The sequence below is a fragment of the Suricata suricatta genome, chromosome 14, assembly GCF_006229205.1.
Source record: "Suricata suricatta isolate VVHF042 chromosome 14, meerkat_22Aug2017_6uvM2_HiC, whole genome shotgun sequence".
Classification (NCBI taxonomy): Eukaryota; Metazoa; Chordata; class Mammalia; order Carnivora; family Herpestidae; genus Suricata; species Suricata suricatta.
In genome coordinates this window covers 38,120,781-38,148,228 of record NC_043713.1, presented here as the reverse complement: position 1 = coordinate 38,148,228, position 27,448 = coordinate 38,120,781, and the positions used below count along the sequence as shown (strand labels likewise).

At 37.2% G+C, this 27,448-nt stretch overlaps 1 protein-coding gene and 1 pseudogene across 4 annotated transcripts in view; both read right to left on the bottom strand.

The window, feature by feature from the left end:
- The window catches only part of CCDC178 (coiled-coil domain containing 178), a 294,180-nt gene extending 266,864 nt beyond the window's left edge, over positions 1-27,316 (bottom strand). For all 4 annotated transcript variants that reach the window (XR_003902446.1, XM_029921892.1, XM_029921893.1 and 1 more), the window contains exon 1: positions 27,292-27,316. The gene's annotated coding sequence lies outside the window, so the exon portion shown is untranslated. The remainder of the gene's footprint in view (positions 1-27,291) is intronic.
- On the bottom strand, positions 155-25,195 carry LOC115277405 (annotated as a pseudogene).
- Positions 27,317-27,448: the final 132 nt, after the last annotated feature.

The following is a 27,448-nucleotide window of genomic DNA, read 5'->3' as shown; positions in this document are numbered from 1 at the left end:
CCCCAGTCCCACGGGCCAATAAGGTCCAGGCTGTGGGAGCATTTCTGTTACCTCTGAAATCTTGTGATAAATACTCAAAGAAAGGGCATCACGGCTTATGCTGAGCAATGGCACGGACTGAGCCACACAAAGCTGTCAGCTGATACCTCAAGGTTCAAGAACAGTCTGTAAGTACCCAGAGGGGAACGCGAATGCTTGGGGCTGCAGTAGGCCAAATGCAGGGCGCAGGCGCGGCTGCAAGGTCCGCCCACAACTTGTCCCGGAAATTGTGCAGAACTGCGATAGCTCCAGGCCGGCCTTTGCGCTTGCGCGTCTCCGCTACGACCTGGGTAGGGCAGTGGCTGTGGGCCAATGGGTGTGTAAGCAGGATCTGCTGGTGGCCAAACAGGCCGTGGGGGAAGGCCTGGTCGCCCTGTGGGACCTCAGGTCTGCGGTGAGGCCTAAGGATTCATTAGAAGCGGTAGGTCTTCAGGATAAACAGGGAGGGGCCGGCCCTTTGGGACTCCTCAAAGACGTGGCCTTCCTTCCTTCACATGGAGGACACTGTAGATGCCGCCAGCCACTTCTGGCCCCTGGAGCTCCACGGCGTGGGTGGCCTGCCTGACCTGGGGCTGGTAACTCAGCACTCCGCGATAAAGACGGTGCCACCTGGAGGGGTGGGGGCGGGAGGGCTGAATGGCTTCCCTGCTCAGCGTCACGTCGCTGACGTCAAAGCGCGGGCCTCACGTAGCCTCCTGGCCCAGCGGCCGGGCTGGAAACGTGCCACCAAGCTGTCCTTGATTTTGTTGAGGTACTGTACAGTCCTGGTGATGTCGTTGAAGGTATTGGGGCCGGTGCCATGAGGCCCAAAGTGATAGGAAAATGGAGGATTCAGTAGGCAGAGAGGGAACGATTAGAATCTAAGGTCCCTGGGTGCAGAAAAAAGTGTTCTAGGACAGTACTGGGAGTGTCTGACCAGGCAAACCCCTCAGGCATAAGGTTCCTCTTAAGAATGTGACCAACACCACCTAGGCCCCCTCAGGTTTCCCTCTGGAGTTCGAGAAAAGACCTAAATAAAAACAAGTAGAAGACCACAAAAGGTATGGCCCACTGTGATATGGCCTGGGGCCCCCTCTCACACATGACCTGAACCAAGTCAGGAATGGACCACCAGCACTTGGAGCGATGGAACCTAAGGCGGATGTGAGAGGAAGCAAGGGGGAGGGGAAGGGATCGCTGCCCAGAACCTTATAAAACCAGGACCCTTGCTTATAGTCTCAGGCATTCACTTTCAAATGTTCCCCTCTGTAAAGAAAGCTTTCTTACAGTTCTTCCTCTCTGATCTTACAAACTTTTGCCTGTTGCTCATTTTGTGTCTATCTCTTCATCCTTCGAAGCCATGAGAAAATGAACCCCGGGGAGTGAAGTAAAAGAATTTTGCTACAAAAGCTCCAGATTTTACGGGTCTAAGCCAGGTCCCATTTGTACTCTTCCGCCTGGCCTGCTGCTTCAGTTCCTGGCGGGCCCACACCTAGCTCGTTGGTATCCTCAGCCAGGTGGTCTGCGAGGGGCCGCACCTTCATGTACTGCATTTTGTGCTTGTTTGGAGATCAGGCTAGGCAGGGTACGTTTGACTCCCAGTCACACTTTTTGATAGGGATGCAGGTGTGATCCTCCTCCAGGGTCTTCAGGCAGGTCTCCAGGTGCAGCTCACTGGCACCTGTGTTGATGGGCACCCAGGATGTACCGCTGGATGATGCACTGCTCCATAGGGTCTGACTTGGCCAGCTGCTTCCGTCCCTCTGCTGGCTTGAGGAGGTCGGCATGGTTCTTGGCCTCCACTGCAAGCGTGATGACGGTCCTCACACTGAACTTCATCACCTGTATGTTGTAGGTGTGCTCCAAGATGCCGATGGTGCCCGTCTTCACTAGGAATTAGTCAGTGCACACCAGACCTTGATATTCCCACCAAGAAAAATAGGTTTGTGGTTTCCAGGGCTGGGAATGGGGAGCAGCTGCTAATGATACAGGGCTTCTTTGCGGGGGTTATGAAAGTATTCTAGAATTAAATAATGATGATGGTTATACAACCTTGTGATTATACTAAAAACACTGAATCATACACTTTAAAGAGGTGAATTTTATGGTACGTGAATATAACAGTTTTTAAAAGTTAAACAATATTACCCAGAACAGCATTTAGTAAACTGCATGCTGAGTAAATCTCTGCTTCAAATGAATTGGATTTGATAATCCAATCCCTCTTATTATATCTTTGATATCTCAAAAGAAATTTGTAACTTTAAATAGTTATATTAGAAAAGGAAAAGGTCTAAAAACTAGTGATGTAAGTGTCCAAATTAAGAATATGTGGAAAAATAGGGGCACCTGGGTGGCTCAGTCGGTTGGGTGTCCGACTTCTGCTCAGGTCATGATCTCACAGTTCTTGGGTTCCAGCCTCCTGTAGGGCTCTGTGCTGACAGCTCAGAGCCTGTAGCCTGCTTCAGGTTCTCTGTACCCCCTCTCTGTGTTCCTTCCCCACTCACACTCTGTTTCTGTCTCTCTCAATAATAAATCAACATTAAAATTTTTTTTAATTTTAAGAATATATGGAAAAACAAAGTAGAAAAGAAGGAGTAATACTTAATAAAATAGAAAATAGACAACCACCACCAACAACAAAAAAAACCCTAGAGATAATTAAAAATATCAGAATTACCACTTTGAAAAGTTGTGCACAAATATACACATCTGACAAAATTGATCAAGACAAACCAGAAGAAGAAACAGAAGAAACAAATGCAATATTATGAATATAAATGAGAACTATATGTAGAATGATATAAAAGTAAAAAAAAATATTAGCAATGTGGTATCAGTATACTTAAAAGTCACCAAATGAACATATTTTTAAAAGAAAGAAATATAACTTGCCAATAGTACATTAAAAATAAACAGGAGCCCTAAATAATCCTATTACCAATAAATAATTTATATCAATAGTGCCTTTCTGAAAATTAACACGTAAGTTCAGCTAAAAATTCAAGAAAAATTAATTAAAATATTTTATTTTTCAGAGAACAGAAAATGCAGAAGCATTCAATTTTGAAGTTATAAATACCTTGCTAATGAAACCAGACTAAAACAAGGTGAGTAAAAAATTCCATCATGTGTAGTGATGAAACATTAAAAGTCTCATTTTAAAAATCAGGAACAAGAAGATAAATGGGCATATTTTTATTGCTTCATTTAACAGGGTTCTAGAGGATCTAGACTAAGCAATAGGGGAGGGAAAGTGATAAAATTATAATGGGAGGAAAGTATAAATCAAACCTCGTTTTCAGATGATCAAACTGATCTTAGCAAGTTAATAAGATAGTTAAAGCTGTAATATAAGATTAAATATATGACTTATATATATATTATATACAGTACATAATAATATATGTATTGTATTAGCATGTTGATTGATTACAGTTTTAAGCTAAATGTGATTTGGGAGAGGCGAGAGAACTCAGGGTTCGATTTCTTGATGTGTGTTATGATTGCACAACTATCCTATTTTATCAGTATTCTTGATATTTGACAGATACATTATGTTTTTAAATGTATGAAATATTTCCCATTTCCGCAAATAAGACACCAAACCATAAAAAAAAATAGTACAACCTCTCCCTGTTACATAGGAAAGGTATATTATGAAATATAATAAATAGAAAAACTAATGCAGTATCAGTATCATAATTCAAATACATGACACTACCATGAAATTCAGTTTAAAATTAGTGAAAATATTACCTAGAAAGCAAAATATTACAGGTGGTAAGTTTGTAAAAATGTATTGTTAAATGTAAAAGAAATAGAGCTAAACATTTGAAAACATGAGTCACCTGAAAAAACTGTTGGTCAGCATGTTTTAGATATGGCTGTGACTGCACAGACCAATTTGGAAAAGCTTAATAATTTGTTTTATTATTTATTTCAGCTAAGAGTAAAGAATAATCCTCTAATTCTGTATGTTTATTTATAGTACAATAAGAATTTTGATATGGCCACAGTAGTTTCATGATGATTGACACAACATAAGGAAAGGATTTATTTTTGATATTAAGAAAAGTACCATGTTGAATATCATCTGGTAGAAGTTAATAAATAAGACCTCACACTGTGTTCTTGTGATGTTAATGACAGAGCTAATGACAAACATTTTCAAAGGTTGGTACATAATTAGGTTCAGTACATCATCCAGCAAAGATTGCTTTGGGTTTAAAGTTTGAAATCTGCCAAGACATAGTAATAAACACTGCAAGTCTGATAAATTTCCATAGTTTGAGCATGGACATCTCAGTGCTTTGCTTGATGAACTGAATGTTCTCTGTAGTGGCTGATTGGTTTACACAGAGAATGGGAAGCTTAATGATGGTATGATGCCAGAGAGACAGAAGTTAATTTTAACTGATAATCAATATTTATGCCAGCATTACAAATATTAGTTCTAATGTCATTTAAACACAAATATTGTAAACTTACCAAAAGCAAATACCAAACAAATGCCAAAAGAAAATTTATTAACCATATTATTTTCCAGAGTTAGCCAACCAGACATATTCTATTTCATATGCATGTACAGAACTAATCTATATCATAGAACACTCTTATTCCATTAAATAATGTGGAGTGCGGTTATATTTGTATTATCTTTTCATTGCATAGACCATGAACCACGTTTGGAATTACTAAATGATTGCTTTCTTCTGTAATCCCTAATAAGATGGTGGCAGCTAGATTACAATAATAGTCCCAAAAAGTTTTTCCTCCTAGTGTTTCCACGTTCCTTTCCAATGTGACTTTGGAGCATCCATCATGAAAAGATGTACTTAAACCACTTGTCCCTTGACTCTGGGCTGGCCCTATGACTTGCTTTGGCCTATAAAATACAACAAATGATAGTTGCCAGTTCTGAGACTTGGCCTAAAAAGGCCTTGTGAGCTTCCATTTGTCCTCTCAAGCCATGAGATCAAAGCTGCTGGAGGAATATGAGAGACACATGGTGCAGCCAAAGCTCTAGGCCTGTGAAAGATCAAACCCCAAATAAGCAGCATCAATGCTTAGTTGACCTGTGAGGTACTGCAGTTGTATGAGTGAGCCATCCTAGCCCACATGAGATTAATAGAACCACTCAGCACACTTATGCATAAGTGAACTAAATGAATATTTATGATGTTGTATGCACCTGCATTTTTGGTTGTTTTTATGTAGCTTTAGTGCAACAGTGGATAACTTGACTATCCATGGACTACAAAGACTATTGTTCCCAAAGTATTCAAGGCAAAATTCTATACCAAGGATTGGCAAACTTACTGTGTAAAGGACCAGATAGTACAAATTTGGGGTTTTGTAGGTCACTTGCATTCTCTGTTGCATATTCCTCTTCGTTTTTTTCTTTTCTTTTCTTTTCTTTTTAACAACACTTTACAAATGGTAAAAACTATTTTTAGCATTAGGGCTGTAGGTAGAAAAAGGGCTGCCATCCAGATTTGGCCCATTGACTGTAATTTACTGACCTCTGTTCTATATCATGCAAAGACAGGATATTACTAATACAATACAGAATGAAAGATGTTGGGGCTCAGAATGCAAAGTAATACAATAAAAGCTAATACAATTTTAGTTTTTCATTTTTCATTTTATGTTTATCTTCAATGGGTGCTAGTAAAATTTTAATAACCAGCTGTTACTAACCAGCCAATTTCAAACAATCAGAGGAATAGAGTTGAGTTACATGCAGTTGGCTCACGCGAGCCAGTAAGTGCTGGCTCTGCAGTACTGCCCATATATCGTGTTGCCTATACTTTAGTTCAATAGTAAATATAAAAGAAATCGATTGTAATCCAGATAGTGGGCTTTCCTTAAACTGACTTACTCCTTTCATTTACCTCACCTTCCTGATCCCAGTAAGGTTTGGTTGTGTGACCCTTCGTCCTGGAGAATACTATCTTCACAGCTACCTTTTATAATTGACTTAATTGCATTTACCTATGACCTAGTTTCAAAGAAAATCACCTAATGATAAACTTACTTTTCTTGGCTTGATCATCTTCAGGGACAGAACAGGAAATTGTTTTATTTCGACGCATGGTTATTTACAGTATTTTGAACCTAATTAGAAAGAAAAATCTTTAAATGTCATGATTCAGAAGTAGTATGTATTTCACTAAAACTGTCAACTTAATAATGTCAGAATAGGTTTCTAATACTCGATAGAGATATGTAAAAACCAATACTAAATTGTTAAAAATGTAAGTAAATGCAACAATATACTCTTCTTCCTATGAGAATTATTATGATCCTATTTGAGAACACCAAATATAAAAATCCCCATTAAAGAGGGATCATTGATCCTCTGCTTTACAAACACCTTTAAAACAGACACCTCGCCTGCCTACAAGATTTTTTAGCATTTATCATTATAACTCTGGGCTCTAAGTCCTATTGAGATTTTGGAATCGATAATGCTTGATTTCCTATGATAAAGTTAAACTTTATAATCATCTCTACTTTTCCTCCATTCCTTTTTAAACATTTTTTTGTGTGGAGAAAATCAAATATATACAAAGGTAAAGAGGAAGTGTAATGGATCTATATGTGTACTTCAACCAATTTCAGCTAGTGACCAATCTGAATTCTATACGCCTACCCACTACTTTGTCTAACCTGCCTACCCTTAGTCGTAGTTAAGCAAATCTCAAATATAGTACTGCATTTGAAAATATTTCAAGAATTTTTAAACATAGCAATAATACCATAATATAACTAAGACAGCTAATAATATTAATATCACTAAACATATAGTCAGTGTTTACATTTCTTTCATTGCCTTACATTTTTTCCGGTTTTTAAAGGTTTTGGGGTAATAACATAAATAAGCATAACATTCAACTGAAATATCTTATAATTCTCTTTATAAGTTCTCCTTTTAATTCTCTTTGTTTCTTTTCGCTACAGATTATCAATGTAGAAATCAAATCTTTTGTCCTATACAGTTTTGATATTGTTGACAACATCCCTGTTTTATACTTAATAAGTTACTCAACTGTAATTCCTATGAATCAGTAGTTATTAGAAACTTAAATTGTTGAATGGAAAGATAGTAATTCTATAACATAGAACTAATAGCTACCTCTTTTAATATGGAGACCTAAAGCATCATTGAGAGATTAGAAATCAACTAGTTAATTTTTTTTATTTTACTGATAAGGAAATCCTTACTAAAATTGGTAAAGCCATTTAGTGTAAAAAGACAGCGTAGGGAAGAGTGCTATGAAAGAAAACCCTGAATTCCACGACTCGTAGAATAAAGCCAAACTACTGCATCAAGACCAACTTATTAATGGAAAGGAAGCTATAAAAAGTACATAATTAAATTTTACTTTATATCAACATTTTTTTAATTCAATGATGATTATAGTTGAAACAGAATTCTATTTTCTCTTTTACATGAGAGTACTGGAAAAATATAAGAAAAATTAATTGTTTCAGTAATGCATACCTAGATAACTTGGAAAAATGCTCTTACAAATTACAACTAACAAAAATATGGTTAAAATGTATTTTTACATCTTCATAGAAGTATCTGAGAATTAACAAGGTAATAATAAATACCAGGGCCAAGTTCTGGTCGAAGACAGAAACCCATAGAGGTGAGACCAACATGTAAGGCTACTGTTCCCAAGGGCAGTATCTGATGTGGGAGAGGCAGCTGAAGAGCTGGGCGGTACTTGTGACAGCCACACAAGACTTTGGAAACAAAAGACAGAATCCAAATTCTACCAAGTGGAGGTAGAAAAGTACCCATTCCTACTACTAGAAACTATTGGAAAACTAACCCATTTCTAGGATTGAGACCCCAGAAGTTTGTATCTTAAGGAATAGAATGAAATTGAATTGAAGTCATTGTAACGACTGCCCATAGACTGAAACCCAACCACAGATCATCTGAGTGACTCAGAATCTCGTGGAAGGAAAGTGAGTTAAGGGGATTCTTGCCCAGCACAAAATGAAAGGTAACCCTACACACACACAGACTAAATAATACAAGTCACCAAAAAAGGAAAGATAACAGAAACTAACCCAAAGATACTCAAGATGGTAAAGTTACCAGATACAAACCACCTAACTATGCTTAACATGTTTATAAATATAACATTACATATTTAAATTTTAGAAATAAAAATTATGAAAATTGACAACTGACTGAGGATTTGAAAAGAAGTCTTTTAGAAATCTCTGAACTGCAAACTGCTGTATCTGTGATTCTAAACTCACTGGTAAACTTAAAAGCAGATATGACAAAGCTGAAGAAAGAATTATTAAAGCAGGTTCAGGAAAAAAATGATCTTGAAAGAAGCATGTGGTAATAAAAAGATGGAAAATACAGAAGCAAGCATAAAAGTCAGTGCTCTCAACCTTGCTTTCAGAAAGATGGAGTGGATGTACTTAACCCTATTCCCTCCCCTGAGCACAGCAAAAAACCCTACTTGTTATCTTTAAAGAAACATGAGATGACTTTTAAAGGTGGAGAGAAGTAGGCAGGCTGGATAGGTACCTTCTAACCAGAGGAACAATGAGGTGGTGAGTCTCCAAGATTTTGTCTTACTCATACATCCTGGACTTGAAGCTGAAGAAACCAGCAACCCATAAATGCCAGCGGGTGCAGATCAAACAACTCTCCAGAAGCCTGGTCTCTCTAGTGAAGGGGCCAGCAAAAGGGCAGCTTAGCAAGAGAATACATTTAGATACTAACCACTCTACTCCAGCCAAACACCAGAGAAAACACTGTGGCCCCTCAAAGGTGGAGTAAGGAGTCACCCTTCCTAGGTGGGGTCAATCCTAGAAATGAGGCACCCCAGTCTTCCTGCTGAGGTGATGTCAGAGGAAGCCAGGTAGGAATATAGGACTTTCACCCCACTGGTTAGAGTCAAGCCTCTCCCCTTTCATTGTCAACCAACACTGTGTGGGGAGCCAGGGTCCACGCAGGCTTAACGGATCACCTTCCACCACAGCCCAGCAGGCCTGAGGCTGCACCCTCTGCATGGGTTCATTGGAGGCCACATAGGAAGGAGCAGCCAAGCACTCCAGCTAAAAGTCAGTGGAGGCCTAATGTGGAGCTGGAACCCCCACCCCTGCCCAGCAATAAGAAGTGCAAAGTAAACAACAATGACATATCTAAATACCTAGCAGAATGACTAAACCAAAAACCAGTTTTAACACCCAGTAGTGGCAAGGATGTGGAGGAGCTGCATCATTTGTACATTGCTGGTTAAAATGTAAAATGATAAGGCTCCTTCGGAAAATAGTTCCACAATTCTTTTTAAAACGAAATGTGGACCTTCCAATACAACCCTAGTTGTATTCTTGAACATATTTCCCAGAGGAATAACAACTTATTTTCACTCAGAAACTTCTGCATAGTATTCATAGGAGCTTTGTTTATATTAGCCAAACCTACTGGACAGCAACATGCAGAAGAATGAAACTAGACCACTTCCTTATACCATACACAAAAATCAATTCTAAATAGATTAAAAACCTAAATGTGAGACATGAAACCATAAAAATCCTAGTGGAGAACACAGGCAGTAACTTCTTTGACACTGGCCATAGCAGCTTTCTTTCTAGATATGTCTCCTCAGGCAAGGGAAAGAAAAGCAAAAACACACTAACCAAAACCTGCACACCACCCAGATGTCCTTCAGTGGGTGAGCGGTGAAACAAATTGTGGTACATCTAGAACGTGGAATACAACCGTGCAGTGAAAGTGAAGACTAATGATACATGCAGCAATTTGTGTGAACCCCAGATTAGTTACGCTGACTGAACAAAAGAATAAACCAACCTGAAAAGTTTATATATTGCAGGGTTTCATTATTTTTAAAGTTTATTTATTTATTTCAAGAGAGAGAAAGAAAGTACAAGTGGGGGAGGGCCAGAGAGAGAGGGATACCGAGAATCCCCAGCAGGCTCCTCACCGTCAGCACAGAGCCCGATGCGGGGCTCGGACTTACAAACGGTGAGATCATGGCCTGAGACGAGACCAAGAGTCAGACGCTGAACTGCCTGAGCCACCCAGGCACCCTGCAGGATTTCATTTTATCCATTAAATAATGTAATGATAGTGGTTGAGAACAGATCAGTGGTTGCCTGGGGCTAGAGATGGTTGAGGGGTGACATCAGGGAAATGTTGGCATGATGCACAATTAAGTATCTTGATTGTGGTAGTGCTAACACAAAGCTACACATGTGATACCGTTTCATAGAGTTATACACCTATACAGAAAAAAAGTGCAGGTGTTGCTGGTGAATCAATAAGCTCTACAGTTTGTGCTTTTGATGGTGTACTATCGTTACCTATGATGTTAACAGTGGGGGATGATGGCTGAAACAGGCACAAAACCTTCCTGTATGTTTCTTTGCAACTTCCTTGATTCTATAATTATTTTGAAATAAAAAAGCTTAAATAAAACCATAAAGGGAAAGAAAAAAAATGATACCTAGAAAATCTCCATGCTTGTAGAAATTAAGAAATAAATTATAAATGAACTACATACATGAATATATCACAATGGAACTTAGAAAAAATTCTGGAGAATGATCACGAATCTAAACATATTGCAACATGTAGGACACAACTAGAGCTGTCTCTGGGGGAGGCAGTGTGGACGTGTGAGAGTGCCTGCTTGAGGCAGACTTCCAAGGGGCAGTCTTCTTTGAGAAAGTGATGTATGACTCTTATAAATGGAGAGAATGGATCAGAAGGTTTTAGGCTGTAGAAGTCCTAGAGCCAGGAATGACTAAGAACGGTGCAGAAACAGTTAATTGTTGGTAGTAATTAACTCTAGAACCAATCCTAATGCAAAAGGGTAAATTAACAACCACAAAAAGTCAGCTGACTTTTATCCAAAACATTGAATCCTTGGACCTCATCACTACTTGGAACCCTCAAGCTGTTTTCATCACCATGGCCCGCTAGCTGGTTAACTGGCCAATAGAGTAAAATTGCAGGTCCTTTGCAGATCTTGCCAGAAAGCTGGCTGCTAAATTATCATTAATTTTGCAAGCCAATTAAGGACTTGTAGTAGCTTAAAGTCAACCACAGTGAGAAGATCTATACCATGGAATCAGCAAATGCCAGAAATGAGGTTTTGTTTTTATGCTTGTTCTGAGAGGGGGTTGTTAAACATTTATCAGTATACTACCAACAAAGAAAGATTCCTGAGAAGATAGGACATGAGCTGTGTCATTAGATAGAATGTAAGGTGACTGGAAGAGAGGACGAGAGAATTACAGATGTGGTGACTGAAAGGAGTTGGGTTATCAAAGCTGGAGTGGGTTCCACTTAGAGAAAAATGAATAGAGAATTTGATTCTATAATTTGAGTTATGAAGAGGAAAAGAGTCATAAGAATGAAACAGTAGGTAAGAAGAAATATTAATTTCAGGCCACAAGAGGGTAAACATCAGTTTTTTTCTAACGTATTCATTCTTAAACTCTATTTCCAACTTCTCTTTTGAAAAATACCACCTCCTACTACAGAGAGAAAATAGAAGAAATGAGATCTAAATTCTAATTTCCTATCACCAAAGCTACAAACCAAACACATCTGTGCTTTCATGGCCTCTTTCTGTCCTGACACGTGGGGGCATCCCTCTCCTGGTTTGTCTTCTCCCTCTCCTTCTTCTCGAGAGTTCATAACATCCTGCCTCTTGACTTATTACTTCCAATTACAATTTCAAAATTCTTATCTTACTAAAACTCTCTTTTGTGCTCTCTTCTTAAAACAATTGTTTATCTTGGCATTCATGAAGCCACACATTTCTTGGTTTAACCCCCTCCCAATAAATAGAAGTGTCTTTCTTTCCATACTTATGATTTTTTATGAAAACCACTTCATCAGAGCATACCTTTTACTCTCTATTTACTTACTGTGCTTTATTTATTCTAATGACTCATTATTATTTACATGACAATACATTTTTATAATATTTTCCTTTGTTTTCTCATTTCTCCGTTAGAGGGCAAAATGTGGGGCCATCTGGGTGGTTCAGCTGGGTAAGTATCAACTGGCTCAGGTCATGATCTCATGGTTCATGAGTTTGTGCCCCGCATCAGGCTCCATGCTGCAAGTGCAGAGCCTGCCTGGGAATCTCTCTCTCTCTCTCTCTCCCAAACTTTCTCTCCTTTTAAATAGAAGTCTCTACAGTGATGAAAATGTTCTAAATCTATGCTATCCAAAATGGTAGGCATTATACTAGCCAAGCCACATAATCACATGCAATTACTGTTAATCACTTGAAATCTGGCTACTATAATCCAGGAATTTTTGTTTGTTTATTAAATTTTAATTAATTCAAATTTAAAAAGCCATATATGGCTAGGTGCTACTACATTGGACAGCACAGATCTACCCCAGTGCCGTCCACATAGAAGGGGTTCAGCAGGGTCCTGTGGAGAGTGAAAGAATGTATTAATGAAAAATAAATGTATGAAAGAATGAAGTATCTGCAATCAGCTTATAGTTTATAGATTTGGCTTAGAAACTTCTTCTCCATCTGTTCAAGATTCTGGCACTTGTTCTGGTTTTGGTTAGAATTTTTACTTGTTTCCATACTTGAACAGCCTAATAAGACAAGGCTTTTGTTTCACCAATTAGGCTGGCATCCTAGCAAATCACTATATTCCTCAAAATTTGTTTAATTCCTCATTACTAAAACAAGACTTATGAGCTATTTATCTTTCTGGACAGAAAACCCTCTCACTTTACCTATTTCCTCTCATAATTTTCTTTGTACTTGTTTTAAATATTCTTAAGGTGAAGTATTACACAGCAACATAAAAGTAAACACCTTATATTCTATAATACAGACTAAGATATAAGTGATTAATAACAACATTCAAGTTTCATTGTATTGTTCAGTAGTCACATTTCACTTCTCCATCACCAAAAATTACAACCATCAAAATTAGAATCCCCATGACTCGTTTATTTTTATTATCTATAAGTCTCAAAACAGTATACTGTATCATATTGATTCAGAGTTTTACAACTTTAAATGAATATTATACTCTGAAAGTCATATTACAGCTTTTTTAAAATTGTTTGGTACACTTTTTAGATTTATCTGTGTTTTTATGCCTATGTGTCTTTCATTCTTTTTCACTGCTATATAGAATACTACTGTTTTAGTACATCCTTCTTCCATTGATGATCATTTCTGTTGTTTCCAAATATTTTCACTATTATGACCAAGTCTAGTATAAGGTTTTTAAAGTTTATTTACTTTGAGAGAGAGAGAGAGGGAGAGAGTGGACAGGAACGGGCATGGGAGGGGCAGGGGAGAAAGAGAGAAAGAGAGGGAGAGAAAGGGACATTATCCCAAGCAGGCTCTGTGCTGTCTGGGCAAACCCCAGTGTAGGACTCAAACTCAAACCTTGAGATCATGATCTTAACTGAAGTCAGAAACTTAACCCACTGAGCCACCCAGGTGCCCCTCTACTATAGGTTACTTACATAGTTTTCTTTGTGTCCTATACAAAGAGAATGGTGTATACACTTAGTACATTCTGGGTTGTGGGTTGTTTTTTTTTTTAACATTCAATAGTTCTAGATATAGTCCTTTGTTATTAATGCATTACAAGGATTTTCTCCCAGTTTATTTCAGTGTTCCTATTTGAAAATATATTTATTTTTAATGGAAATAAACATATAAATCAGTTTGGATCACCCACTGCTTAAATCCAGAAACAATAGCAAAAGTCTTTAGACAATTTAGAAACCCATCCTAAACCCTCAGAAAAATTAAAGCCTTAAAGCCAATGATAGTACCATATACTCTTCTAAAACCTAATAAATTGTATTTATATACTTTGTAAGATACTGTTTATTTTTATCTATGTTATTTTCATGGTTTTGATAAGGCTATGAAATTAATGTGCTATTTTCCTATTCATTTATATCCTCATGAAAATATTAAGCAACTTTAAAGTATCTTTACTCATCTCAGTAGCCATGATTACCTCACACATTCTTTTCAGTACTCAGTGCAAACCTATGGATAGTCTTCCAGCAATTGTGGAAAACATATTTGATTATTCTTACTGGATTTACCTATAATTTAGTTGATTTTATAATAATTTAAGTATGCTCCAAAACGGTTGGATGTCTACATTCTTTTCACAAAGTTAAAAGGCTTGACAACAGGGCTTAGTCACCTAAGCGTCCGGCTTTGGCTGTCATGATCTCGCGGTTCGTGGGATCGAGCCCCACATTGGGCTCTGTGCTGACAGCTAGCTCAGAGCCTGGAGCCTGTTTCAGATTCTGTGTCTCCCTCTCTTTCTGCCCCTCCCCCATTCATGCTTTGTCTCTGTCTCTAAAATAAACTATAAAAAAACTGTCTAAACCAATTGCCAATTATATTAGTTCTTTAGCTGCAGATAATTCAATTTAAGCAAAAACAAAAACTCCACAAAAAGCAAATAGCACAACATAAACAAATATTTATGGTAAAGATACTGGATAATTAGGGGGAAGTATCATCAGTCCATCCATAAAAGGGGCAGGAATACAGGGACTTAGATGCCATCAGCATTCTGTCCTGGCCTCCGATACTCTTCTCATACTCATTCTGGTTTTCTTTCTACAACTCAACTTTTTCCATGTTTCAGACATCTTCTCTGCTGACACTTCCCGAGATTGATCTTACAGAGGTTCAGCCAACACAGTGATACTGACTCTTTCTCAAATTTGGTTCCAGTTATCCTTGAGGGGGATTTTAATTAGACTTACTTGGGCCAAATGCCTATATATGACCCAGTCACTTGTTGCTGGGAGGTCAGGATACTATTATTGTACAAGCTTAAGTCTGTTCTCCATTCCTGGCCACAGTTATGGCCAGAGATGAGGCCACTGTCAGCATAGCTGCCCTCACTATAATGTTGCAGATGGTAGGGTGCGGGGAAAGGCTGGGGAAATAAGTCTAAGCAGACATTCACAGGGGCTCTATTCCAAAAATGGCATGAAGACTCACAAGCTGTGGTTCTACACAGAAGAATATTTTCGCAATCGTGCAGCGATGTTTCTAACAATTTGAGTTTTTCCAACAGTGAGCAAAGCTATGTTGTGAGGTAGAAAGCATTATGTAAATAAAAGATTATGGAAAAGTTATAAAATCATTTTAATTGTTATATAGGAAAGACTTGGAAAAGTCTAAGAGCCTGAACTGCATTATCTTCTAAGATCCACTTTGATAGTTGATAATGCTTGACTTATTTCATTTTAGCCATTCATTGATACATTTAGCAGTTTTTAGCTTATATATTATTTATGTCACTGTGCAGCTTGTTTAGGACACAAAAGAATGAGACATTCTGTGCTGTAAAGGAACTCACCAATTTGATTATTAGTATTATGTATTTTGTTAATACCAATGAATTTTAGCACAACGTCTAAAATTTACATGTCCGCAAGACAACAAAAATATGCTCTAGTGTATTCAGGACCCCCTTTACCCCCTTACCACATGTGCTGTATTCTAGCCATAAAGTCATCAAAATTGCCGTATACTTACAGGCTGCCGTTCCCTTACACAGTCTTTTTACTCTACTTGTCCTTAGGTGTCTAATATGATGTCTCCTTTTACTTCTCCCTACAAAACAAATTTACTTGCTCTTCCCTATGCTTTATTATTACTTCAGTGTCATATTATACTTACCACAGAGTTTCTTAAATAATTGTGCACATTTTTTCCCCACAGAATTATGAGATGGGAGAGGGCAAGGGTGTGGTCTTATTTGGTTTTTATAATCAAAGTGCAACACAGTAAAAACTCAAAAAACTGATTGTAACAAGATGAGAATAGTGAACAGTGGAAATTTTTTGAATGAAATATGACTAAAAATCAAGATTAGAATTACTGTTAATAGCAAAATGATTATCATTTACATATATTTATAAAGACCCTACAAATGACATTTGCTCCTAAAGTAGCATAATCTTGCCTTAAACTTAGAAAAGATTCATATTTATAATAAAGTATAGGTCAATATTCCAATCACAGATTCCAGGAAAAACATTTCAGTTTTCAGTATGCAATCATTATGATCATATTTTATTGAAGTATAATTAACATACAATGTAATATTAGTTTCAGGTGAACAACATATTGATTCAGCAGTTCTAGCCACTACTCATTGCTTACCACGATAAGTATAGTCACCATCTGTCATCAAATAAAGTAATTACAATGTTATCGATTATATTCCCTATGCTGTACCTTTCATCTCTGTGCTTATCTATATGTGGGATCTAAAAAACAAAATGAACAAACATAGAAACAAAAACAAACACAAAACCAGACTCTCAAATACAGAGAACTGGTGGTTGCCAAACGGGAAGTGGGTGAGGTAATGGTTGAAATTGGTAAAGGGGATTCAGAGGTACGAACTTCCAGTTTTGGAATAAATAAATCATGAAGATGCAATCATTATAGTAATTCCTGACAACCATTATCAAAGTTATTTCAAGAAATAATTTAAAAAATTTTTGTCAAAGCTCAACCATTAAAAACAATCTTACTCAATATACATTTATCAAATATTGACTTTCATTTTAACCTAAGTTCCAAAATTTTAAAATTCCTAGTGTAGAAAATTTATAATACCACAATAGTGATAGAAGAAAGAATAAATTCTGCCTTATGTATTGCTTTCACAAAGAACATCTTTTTTCTAATATTTTATTCTTTACTATATAACATGTAGATTATATGTATTATATATTATATACTATATAGATTATGTATAATCTAGGAACTATATTTTGTGGAAATGTGGAAAGGATTGCCAAATGGCAAAGAAAATTACAAAAAGACAGGCATTTTTCCACATCTTTCCCACACATATAGATATTAATTTTGTTTATAAATCTTTAAACTCTATTCCTCTGATTCCTAATCTCTTCTCTCCTAGATGAAGTTCTATTGACTTTATATTATGTTTGTATTACATCCAATAGATTAGAGTTAAGATGCATTAAATACTACATCTCATAGTTTTACTAAAAAGCCAAATACATTTTCAGAAAGATTAGATATCATATTTCTCCACAAATCAAATTAGAACTGAAAAAGTCAGTTTCCACACATATATTCACAGAGAACTCATATGTCATATTCTGAATTTGTCTAAGAGATGAGCCTTTCACCTTCTGGTAATTACTTGAGACCTAAAGAAGTCAAATCCGCTTTTACTACGTTAAATTACTTCATAGGTCAATATCACATATAAAGTTACTATTTCACATCAAACAGTTTTACTTTTTACATTTGCTGACAAAATATAAAGTACTAAGTCACTCATATTCAAGGACTACTTCATGTCTAAAGTAAAACAGCAAATTCTTTTACATTTGAAACCTCAAAACTTGTATGTAAGAAATACTTTAATTATAAAATACTATGTCATTTTAGTATGAGACAGCTTTTGCTCCTGAAGGAAGGTACCTTTCATTTCATTATTTTGAGACTGTCAATAACTACTAAATACTTCTGCTATTTCTTATAGAGATTTAAAATCTTGAAACAATACCTGCACTCCAAAAGTTTCAATTTACTTGAAGATATTATTACAAACTTTCTGAAATAGCTAGAGGAGTCTTGATGCAAAGAAAACAAAATCGATAGCTTACACTTAAAACATTCCTCCTATGTTCTTACTCTCAAACCACCTATGAGGTGGGTAGAATTACTGGCCCTGTCTTGCCAGTGTCTTGTAGCTGGGCCGTGTAGAACTGGAGTTAGCAGTCTAGCACCATGCTATTCTCTAGGGAAGTATTATAACCAGTGTTCATAGGGTGAAACAAAACTAAGAAAGAGTTCTCAGGACACTTCAGTGTGCTATTATGTATAGTAACTCTTTAAAATAAAAATGAAATGTGTGGTATTTCCCAATCATTTGTAAAAGTGTAAACCTGGTTTTAGCAGAATCAGGGGAAATGATTACAAAGTCTCTGAGACTATAGAATTAGGCTCAAAATCAAATAGATTAATAGCTTAGAGTAAAAGAGAAAAACAAACAGCTAGAGGAAACATTAATTAAAAATAAGTTGAGGGGCACCTGGGTGGCTCAGTCGGTTAAGCATCCGACGAGGGCTCAGGTCATGAACTCACCCCTTTGTGAGTTCGAGCCCCACACTGGGCTATGTGCTGACAGCTCAGAGCCTGGAGTCTGCTTCGGATTCTGTGTCTCCCTCTTTCTCTGCCCCTCCTCTGCTCATGCTTTGTCTCTCTCAAAAATAAACATTAAAAAAATTAAAAACAAATAAGATGAATAAGGACTCCAAGCATAACACCAAAAAATACATAAAGTTCTAGAGTTATGAATCCATAAAAATTTAAAGCCATCCAACTATTTTAAAAGTCTCTCAGATCAGGAAGAAAGTCTTAAATGTGGGTAACTAAAAGTTTCTGGCTTAATATACAAATAGAAAAATTGGTGAGAAAAAAATGAAATATTCAAACAGAAAAAATGAGCCAAGAACTTGGAACTAACAACCCTTATACACACACACATACACACTGAAGAAAGAGACCGAATTAATATAGAAAAAGTATTTAGTCTTCAGTAATTAATATAAAACTTTTTTGCAGAAGTTCTAATACAGTAAAGTAATAGAAGAACCCATTTATCACATAGCAAAAGGTAATACAGACCTGAACTGAACAAAGAATGTCTATATTGTGAACGGATATATTACCTGAATCCTATAGGAGAGAGAAAATAATATATGATAGGAATATTATAAATTTCTCTTTGATAAAGGAAACCATAATTTTTTTAAAAGGAACCTCTTTTAATAAGGGAACCATACTTAAATAGGAAATGTAAAGGAAAATCACTTTTACCTAGAAATTCTTTTAATTTAGGTAACCATGTTATGAATCATTTATATTCATTAGTCATTTAAACTAGAGGATGTAGAATATTTGTTATGAACAGAAACAAAGAAGCTATTTGTTAACTGAAGTAAGCCTCCATTTGAGATTGCCTCACTGTTAGTTATGTGCTATGTTTCGCTGTAAATTCCGTGTAAAAAGATAAGCACCTTGTAGTATGTTTTTCTCACCTAGAATGGAAACTTCACTTTTGGTATATGTGCAGATAATGAAGAATGTATAATCACATTAATATACATTATGATTAATGGTGAATTTTCTGCAGGACTTGTGAGATGGGACTACCAAGTTGGAATTTAGTTGATTTAGAGGAGAATTTTAAGTGTATTCTTTACACAACTCAGTTGTAGACTAAGATCCAGGCTTTCTACATCAATAGATGTCTATCACTAGTGGAAAAGTTGTTCTAATGGAACCATAGGTTTCGCTTAGGAATGGCAGTAATGTATTTTTTCAGCCCTAATGTCAGCATTACCCTTTCATACCTTCTACACACACACATACACACACACACACACACACACACACACACACCCATACAACATTCTTAGGTATACCTACCAATAAGAACTCTTCTTCCTAATTTTACACACTCTAGGATCCTCAGCAACAAAGAAACAAATTTCTTTTGAAAAACAATTCTAGTAACTTATCTAAAGAAGGACTGCACCTAGCAATAAGGGACATATTATCTCCATGCTGTTTCTATCTATAATTAATTCATTTATGATGTTTTACTAAGAGAAACTGTAAAAAATATTTTGGAAAATTGTTTGCCTTTTCCCATTAACCTGATGGCTTTTTATTTTTATTTTATTTATAGTTTATTTATTTTTGAGACAGAGACAGAGCATGCGTGGGAGAGGGGCAGACATAGAGGGAGACACAGAACCTGAAACAGGCACCAGTCTCTGAGCTGTCAGTACAGAACCTGATGTAGGGCTTGAACCCACGAACCACGAGATCATGACCTGAGCTGAAGTCAGACAGTTAACCGACTGACCCACAGGCACCCTGACTTGATTGCTTTTTAAAACATATCAACAAGCAAGTGCCTTGAAATTTTTCAAATCTTTTGTCTATTAAGGAACTAAATGTTACGACAACTCAGTTACATTGATTAATGTGTTATTAAGGTACATATAATATGACCTTCCTACAAGTTTATTTATTGCCTTTATTAGGTTCTGATATTATCAACTATTCTGAGATTATATTTGAATAATGAAGCAACTACTCAGTGTTCATTAACCTTCATTTAGAAATTTTAACAACACTCACCAAGATCTGTTTTGTTTATTCTCCTAATGCAAGACTGTTCATTATGCCTGTCATTGTGATGAACTTTGTAGAGTTTAAAGGCTGAGTAATCTGAGAAGAATCCTGAGCTTTCCCATAGGAGATACTTTTAAAATTCTATTGAGAACTGTTACCTAGTGCTGATATTTCTGCTTTTGCAAAATAATTATCCATTCATTGGCATGGAACCTCCAGAGTGTATCTGATTTTTATTTATCCAGATTCCCTAAATGATCTTCCCCAAAATGCACTACTGGATTAATGCAAAGCATGTGTTACTAAATAAGAAAGAATTCTAGTTCACATGAGCTACCAAGTTAAAATTTAATAAAAACTGAAAGACTAACTTTTCCTTAAATATGGCCTCGGCAAAAGGTCACACATTTTCCCCCCTCTTATAGGTCTTCAGACACTAAATTGGAAACAGGTAGTGTGCGGCTGCCATTCACGCCTTCACTCACCATTCACTCAGTTTTCCTCTTTTTAGTTTCTTTACCAGAGCCCACTAAGTCATCTGAAGGAAACGAAAATATGAGACTAAAACTAATCAGAAAATAAAGAAGAATAGGGTGAAACTTGACAATGACGCTTTATTTCCCTCTAACTACAGCTTTCAGCTGTTAGTTGAAAAAATTTAATAAAATACTGAGGTTTCCTATTACATGTTTCATTCTACACAGAAATGTATCTTAATAGCTTCCCACTCCATGACTGGCCAATAATTCAACACAAGAGATTTCTTTGTATGGAAAGGTATACTTTCTTATACTTTTGAAAAAGAAAATCAAAATGGATGTCACCTGTGAGGTTATCATTATGCCAAGGGGAGAGAAGGTAAGCCTTCTATTCATGATTCCATTTTTGAAAGATTTTAAAATACATTTGTTTTTCTTAAATTACTGTGATATAGCCAAGATCTCAATGCAAGCATTACTTAGTTATATTTTCAAGGAATTATATGATTTTCACTGCTAAATGATTTAAATTGTTAATGTTCAATATAGAAATCAAAATTCATTCAGTGGTGTAGCTCTCGAGAAATATTAAGTTACACTGGAAAATTAAGCTTCCCAATAATTTCCTTTCTTATTCGTAATTTATCAGTTAAGAGAAATAGTTTTGGTTTGCTACAAGACATACCAAAGATAAAAATAAAAATAAATAAATAAAAGCACTCAGTAAGAAATCTGTGTAACCATCTGGAGAATAAGAAAATCAAAAGTAATAGGCAGCATTCAGAATTTATTACAAAGAAATTATGCCAAGAGCTTCTTATTGCAGCTTTCTAGGGAAATGTTCAAATCAGTGGATAAAGAAATACATTATATACAACATATTTGGGCCCTACTTATATAATTTTATACATGGTCTCATGACATAATATTTGCTAAGTAATCTAAATTAGCTTGGCTATAAATGCTGTCATACTGATTGAAAACTTGCTATCACACCACAAACAGCCAATCATAATAAATGACACAGTTTGGTGAAATTGTCAAGAGCCAGAGGGATATGATACTGGGTCATCTTTGACAGTGTATTATAAAGTGCAAAGAAATTAGTAAATCTAAAAGCAATTGAGATAACAGAGAGAACACACAAGGGAAGAAGAAGGAGGATGTCATGAAAACTAAATAGGTCCAACCGTCAGAAGTTCATCGTCACCTTAAAGAGCTCTAAGGTGGGATCCAGAATGGTTCCCATCATCGTCATCACAAGAATAACTCTGACAATTCCACCCCCATTTGCTACTTCAGAATCTAGATGGAGAAGGAAGAGGAAGAGGAGAAAAAAAATAAGATGTTCTTTGCCACTGTCTAAATCAACCCTTCAGAATGTACCTGGGTATCAGCATTTCAGAAATCAAATCCAATTACCAATTGGCATTTTCCTCATGCATCTTTGGATGCAGGAAGTATTTATTTACTTTTTCTTTGAAGCCACGGTGCTTGGCATGTGTTAAGTGGCCAAAAATATTTCTTGCATAGAACTGTTGAATTCTGTGTGAGAGAACATCTCCAGAATCTTAGTGTGAAGTGGCAGTTGTTAAATTTCTGAGCCTGTTTTCTAGAGCTGTGCTGTCCTATAATTAAATTTTAAATTTTACCCATATTAAACTTTAAAATTAAAAATTCCATTCCTTGGCTATACTGGTCATCAAGGGCTCAGTGACCACATGTAGCTAGTGGCCACTAGAATTCTGGGACAGTGCTATCTATCACTGTAGAAAAGTGTTTCAGACAGCACTGTTCTAGAGCAGGTCAGTAGCATATTATAATTTCCATACCTGTTTTCTAAACTCCATATTCATTTATGCAGAAAATATCCACTGAGTATACGCTATATGCGAGGCACTGAATACACAGAAATAGACAAGACCCCTTTTTAACCATTTAGAACCTTTTGTGGAAAGACATTAGTGAATAGTCACAGTCATGCCATCCCAGAGGGTGAATTGGCGGAAAGCATGATTTGAGGCAGAAAGTGAAAATTAAGCCAGATGGAAGTAGAAATGGAGAGAAGAAAGTACCAAAAGATATTTAAGAGGCACAAGTAGCGTGATTTGGTAAGAAATTGGATGTGGAAACAGAAGGAGGAGTCTAGAGTAACTCCCGGGTCTCTGGCATCGGGGAATGAATAAATGGCGATGCCATTACCTTCATTTGGGTCTGTGCAGGAAGAACTGGGAATTTGGAGGAAAGATGACTCTCAAGTTTGTAAATGGTGTTTTATAATGCAATATGTGTGTCCAGTATTCTTGAGAAGATCTGAGATGAGCTAGAGGTTTTGGCACTATCATTATGGAGCTGGCAGTTTGATGAGATCACATAACAACAAAAAAGGAATGCTGGCAGTGAGAGCCAAGAAAATTAATAACATTATCAACTTCTTAAAAATTTGCCGGGAAATCAGAATGAATGGGATCATAGAAACCAAGGGAAAAGAAGGAGCCAACAACGTAAAGAGCTTCAAAAAGTTACATAATAAGATAGAAACTAGAGGGGACAAGTCCATTTAATGGTTTAGTATGGCAGTAGGTTATGAGTGACCTTAAATGACAGTAGCAAAGGTTAAGAAGCAGGATGCCCAGGAGTGAAGGAACAGGAAAGAAGAAAAGGCATGAATAGACCACTCGTTCTAGAAAACATACAGATAAGGGATGTAAAAAAGCTGTATATGAATTGATAGATACAAGAGGGGATGTTTATTTTGTTTTCTGGTTCTACTGTGGAAAAGGCTTAAACATTTAGTTTAAAAGTTGCCATGTCCATAGGCTATGCATATAATGGGTTCATCTTAGCTTGTTTGGATTAATTGCAGTTTATCTCCAGAGCTACTGACCCTTGGCCAACGCTATAGAATGCATTAACTAAAGATAAATGAGGTTTTTGAAACTATGGGTCTGTGAGTTATTTCAGAGCGGGATATATCAGCCAGCCAGCACTGTTTAGTAATAATAATTGGATTTATAATTACATTTAATTTCGATAGAGCCTGGGGGAGGGGGACTTTCAAAGTAAAAGCTAGAAACATAGCTAGAATATGTCTACATGAAGAGATCATTACAAAAGATCTCCACCATGAGCAGATTTGGGTTTCCTGCAAAAGAGGCCTTTCAGATGCATACCAGTAGTGCTTAGAGACCTGCCTGTACACTGTGTGAGGTGGGGGAATAAAGAAATCTGTGCCTGCAATCTCTGGGCACTTGTTCATGCACATCTTGTGTTGTTTCCCTGCTGTATCTTTTGCCTGTAAGAAAGTTGTTCTGAGAGCAGAAACTGAGTCGGGGAAACTAAAGGTAATTAACACATAATTAACACTGGCTAACATAATGTTACTAGCAAAAATACTCTGATCTTTGTCAGTCTGTCAAAGAATTTGTCACAGCTGTGATCTGGGGACTCAACAATTACAATTCCTGAGGATAGTTTTCTTTTCGAGGAAAAAATTATAAAGTCTTATTTCCACAAAACAAATTTAAAAGAAAAATACCATCCCATTTGTCTGTGAAACATCGTACTAACCATCAGTGATACCTGAATGACTGATTTTCCATGCAGACTGTTTCATTGGCTTACTAAGAGAAGCAGTCCATTTCAGGTAATCGTGCCCTCTTGTTGGATTCTTCCACTGCCTTCTCAGCCATCTCATCCCCTCCACCTTCACCACGTGATTTCACATGCACAGGCACCTCATCCATTTCATTGGGTTGTGCTTACAGCCAGAGTTTTTCCAGCATCCTAATGATGGATTAAATCTCCTCCGTTCACACTGAAAGGCCTTTTAATTATCTCTGCTCACATAAACATCCTATAAGTACCCAGGAAAAGAGACCAGATGGTAATGTTCATAGATACAGACTAAGGTGAAACAGAGGGGTAGAGTGATATAAGTAGATTATCAGACAGTTTAATCAAATGCCAAAGAACATATCTTTTAAATCTGGAAGATGTGAAATTAAATTCCAGATGGGCTCCTTGCCAGCTATATGATCTTGAGAAGACTACTTCATGTATGTGAGCATCAGTCTCCTCCCCTGGAAAATGGTAAAAACAATGTCTCAAAGTGTTGTGAAGATTAACATAACATAGATATGCAAACTGTTCAGTCCACTGACCAGCATATAAGAAGTGCTTAATAAACAGCCGTGATTTAAATTCAATGAATGAGAGTTCACTAACAAATTTTGTATTCATAAATACAATCTTACCCTGTCCACATCTGAGTTTTATAATAGGAGGGTAAAATTAAATTGACCTAACTGAATTTCTGTGAACACTGAGACACTGCATATACCGAGGGACACAGGCCAGACCGTACATAAAAACAGAATGCTAACCCACAACCTGTGCAGCAATCAGCCCGGGACACTCAAGACTGTCCGTTACTGCCAGTGTCCCTAATATCATATCGGCCTGTACTCACAACTCAGGACCAACCAGAGAAAGCCAGATAAGTCCTTCACACCAATCACGTAGGATATCTGCTCCTAGTTAGCCCGCCTCCAGCTTCCCCATGTCAACAGCCTCGAGTCAGACCATACCTAATGTCTCTTTTTTTTCCCATTAGAAAATGTTCCCACTCTCTTGTCTCCCTTTGAGTTTCTGCCCTACACAAATGATAGTGGTGACTCCCTGGCTATTGTAAGCACTGAATAAATAGCTTCTGTTTATTTTCAGTGGGTGGTGTTTGTATCCATAGCATTATAACTGAGGTTAAAAGTTCACCAATTTTGAAATACCATTTATTTTTATTAGTGTTATTATTGTGCAGAAAAACCAGACATCATGATCATTAAGGCTCACCCGTGCAACCATCTGCTTGTGGATGTACTACTTTTCCACCAGGCATATAATCCGAAAGCTTTTGATCAATCCAATTCTCTCCCTTACATCATTACCATAACACAGATTCTTTGGCTACTTTGAGTATTCCAATTGCTTAATCTCTCTGCTTTTCCCTTTTTACCATACATTTTTCTGCTTTCCATTTTGTCTGGATTCTAATGTCTAGCATTTTAGCAATTCTGTAGTCAATATTCTCATTAACCGTAAGTTTCATATGCCTAGATAAACTCTGGGTAGACAAGTAATGTTTTTATTTTTTTCCCTAGAAACGCTCCTTTTTTTAAAAAAGGACGGTTCCTTTCTTTTGAGAAATTGTTTGCCCCACTCCATCCACATGTTTCAATGGATGGTGGACACCCTAGGAGTCCTAACCCCAGCATGGCCGCTCTAGGACAGGCAGGTGAACCAGCTGGGATCCAGGAGACTGTCCCAGGGCTTGTTCAGATCTTCTTGTTAGCTACAAGGTTGGGAATTTATGAGTCCAGAGCTCTTAGCAATCATAGTTCTAGCCTAGTGGAACAAGCCAGTGTGAGAATGAAGTCCATACCCGGAAGGAAAAAGAAAGAGGATATGCAGATCACTGCTATCGGGAAGAGAGAAGAAAGAACAAACTCTGAGGATGTAGTGACAAGTTAGTTGACTCAGAGGTTCTGTTGAATCTGAGGCAAGCACAGAAGAGAAAAGGCTGCGTTGTGTAGAAGCGCTGTGACAGTTACCAACATACGGGACTTCACCCGGGGAAAATCAGTAGATTAATGTTCAGGCTCCTAGTGTTGATAGTTCTGGAAATTAGCTGGATATGGTTAATAATAAAAACCTTAATGTAATAATAAAATGAGAAGTATGTATTCAGGATAAAGAAGTATTCTATATTTAGGGAAGAAATGCACTAGTGTCACATATAAATGTCTAGAGTATAATTTAACATAAACTAACAGCTCAAGATCCTTCAGGTTGTTGGATGTGTCTCACAATTACCAATTCACTTGTCTTTGAGTTCTTAACTTTGGTAAATGGTGTCCTAAAATCTATTTACCACACAGTAGGACCAAGAAATGACTGAGGGAGGGAAGGATAGGTCTTAGAATGCTACATTTGGGTCAAGATGCCCAGACAGATCATGCAATAGTAACTAGGCCTGGGAAGTTACCAAGTCAATCCACAAATATTTACTGAACATTCAAGAATGCCAAGAAAGAAATTGAAAATGCTTTGAATTGAAGTGAGGAGACCCTTTATCTCCTGGATCTGAAGCTTGCTAATTCCCAGACCTTGGCCAAGTCATGTATCAGCTGTGTGCCTCATTTTCCTCGTCTGTAGAAAGGACGTGTTATCGTGAATCATCTTGAGGTATTGCACAACAATTAAAATTCCCAGCCCCTGCCCTAAACAGGTGGGCCGTATTTGGGCAGTCACTTGACAGATAAAATACCAAAGAAGAACAAAAAATAGCAATTCAAAGTAATACTACATGAGCCACCACAAGGAGGCCTTATAAGCAAAATAAAAGGTAGAAATAATTATTTTAACAGAATAAGATACTAGGGATGCAGTTCTAGACAATGTGAAGTACAGCTGGGTGGCCAGTGGAGGGAGACTTTACACCCCTTACCCACGCCACGGGCATTTTTCTCAAACTCGCCGAGTGTCAGCTTTACCTCAGCCTCCCGGAAGGGATTAAGGGTTGGCCCGAATGGGGTCTACAGGGCGCAGGCCTGGGTGCTGCCCTCGGAAGCCGAGCCGGCGGCCAGAGGAGGGCGCGGCGGCGACTCGGCGCCCCCGCCCGGCTCCCTGCACCGCCCCGCCCGCCCCGCC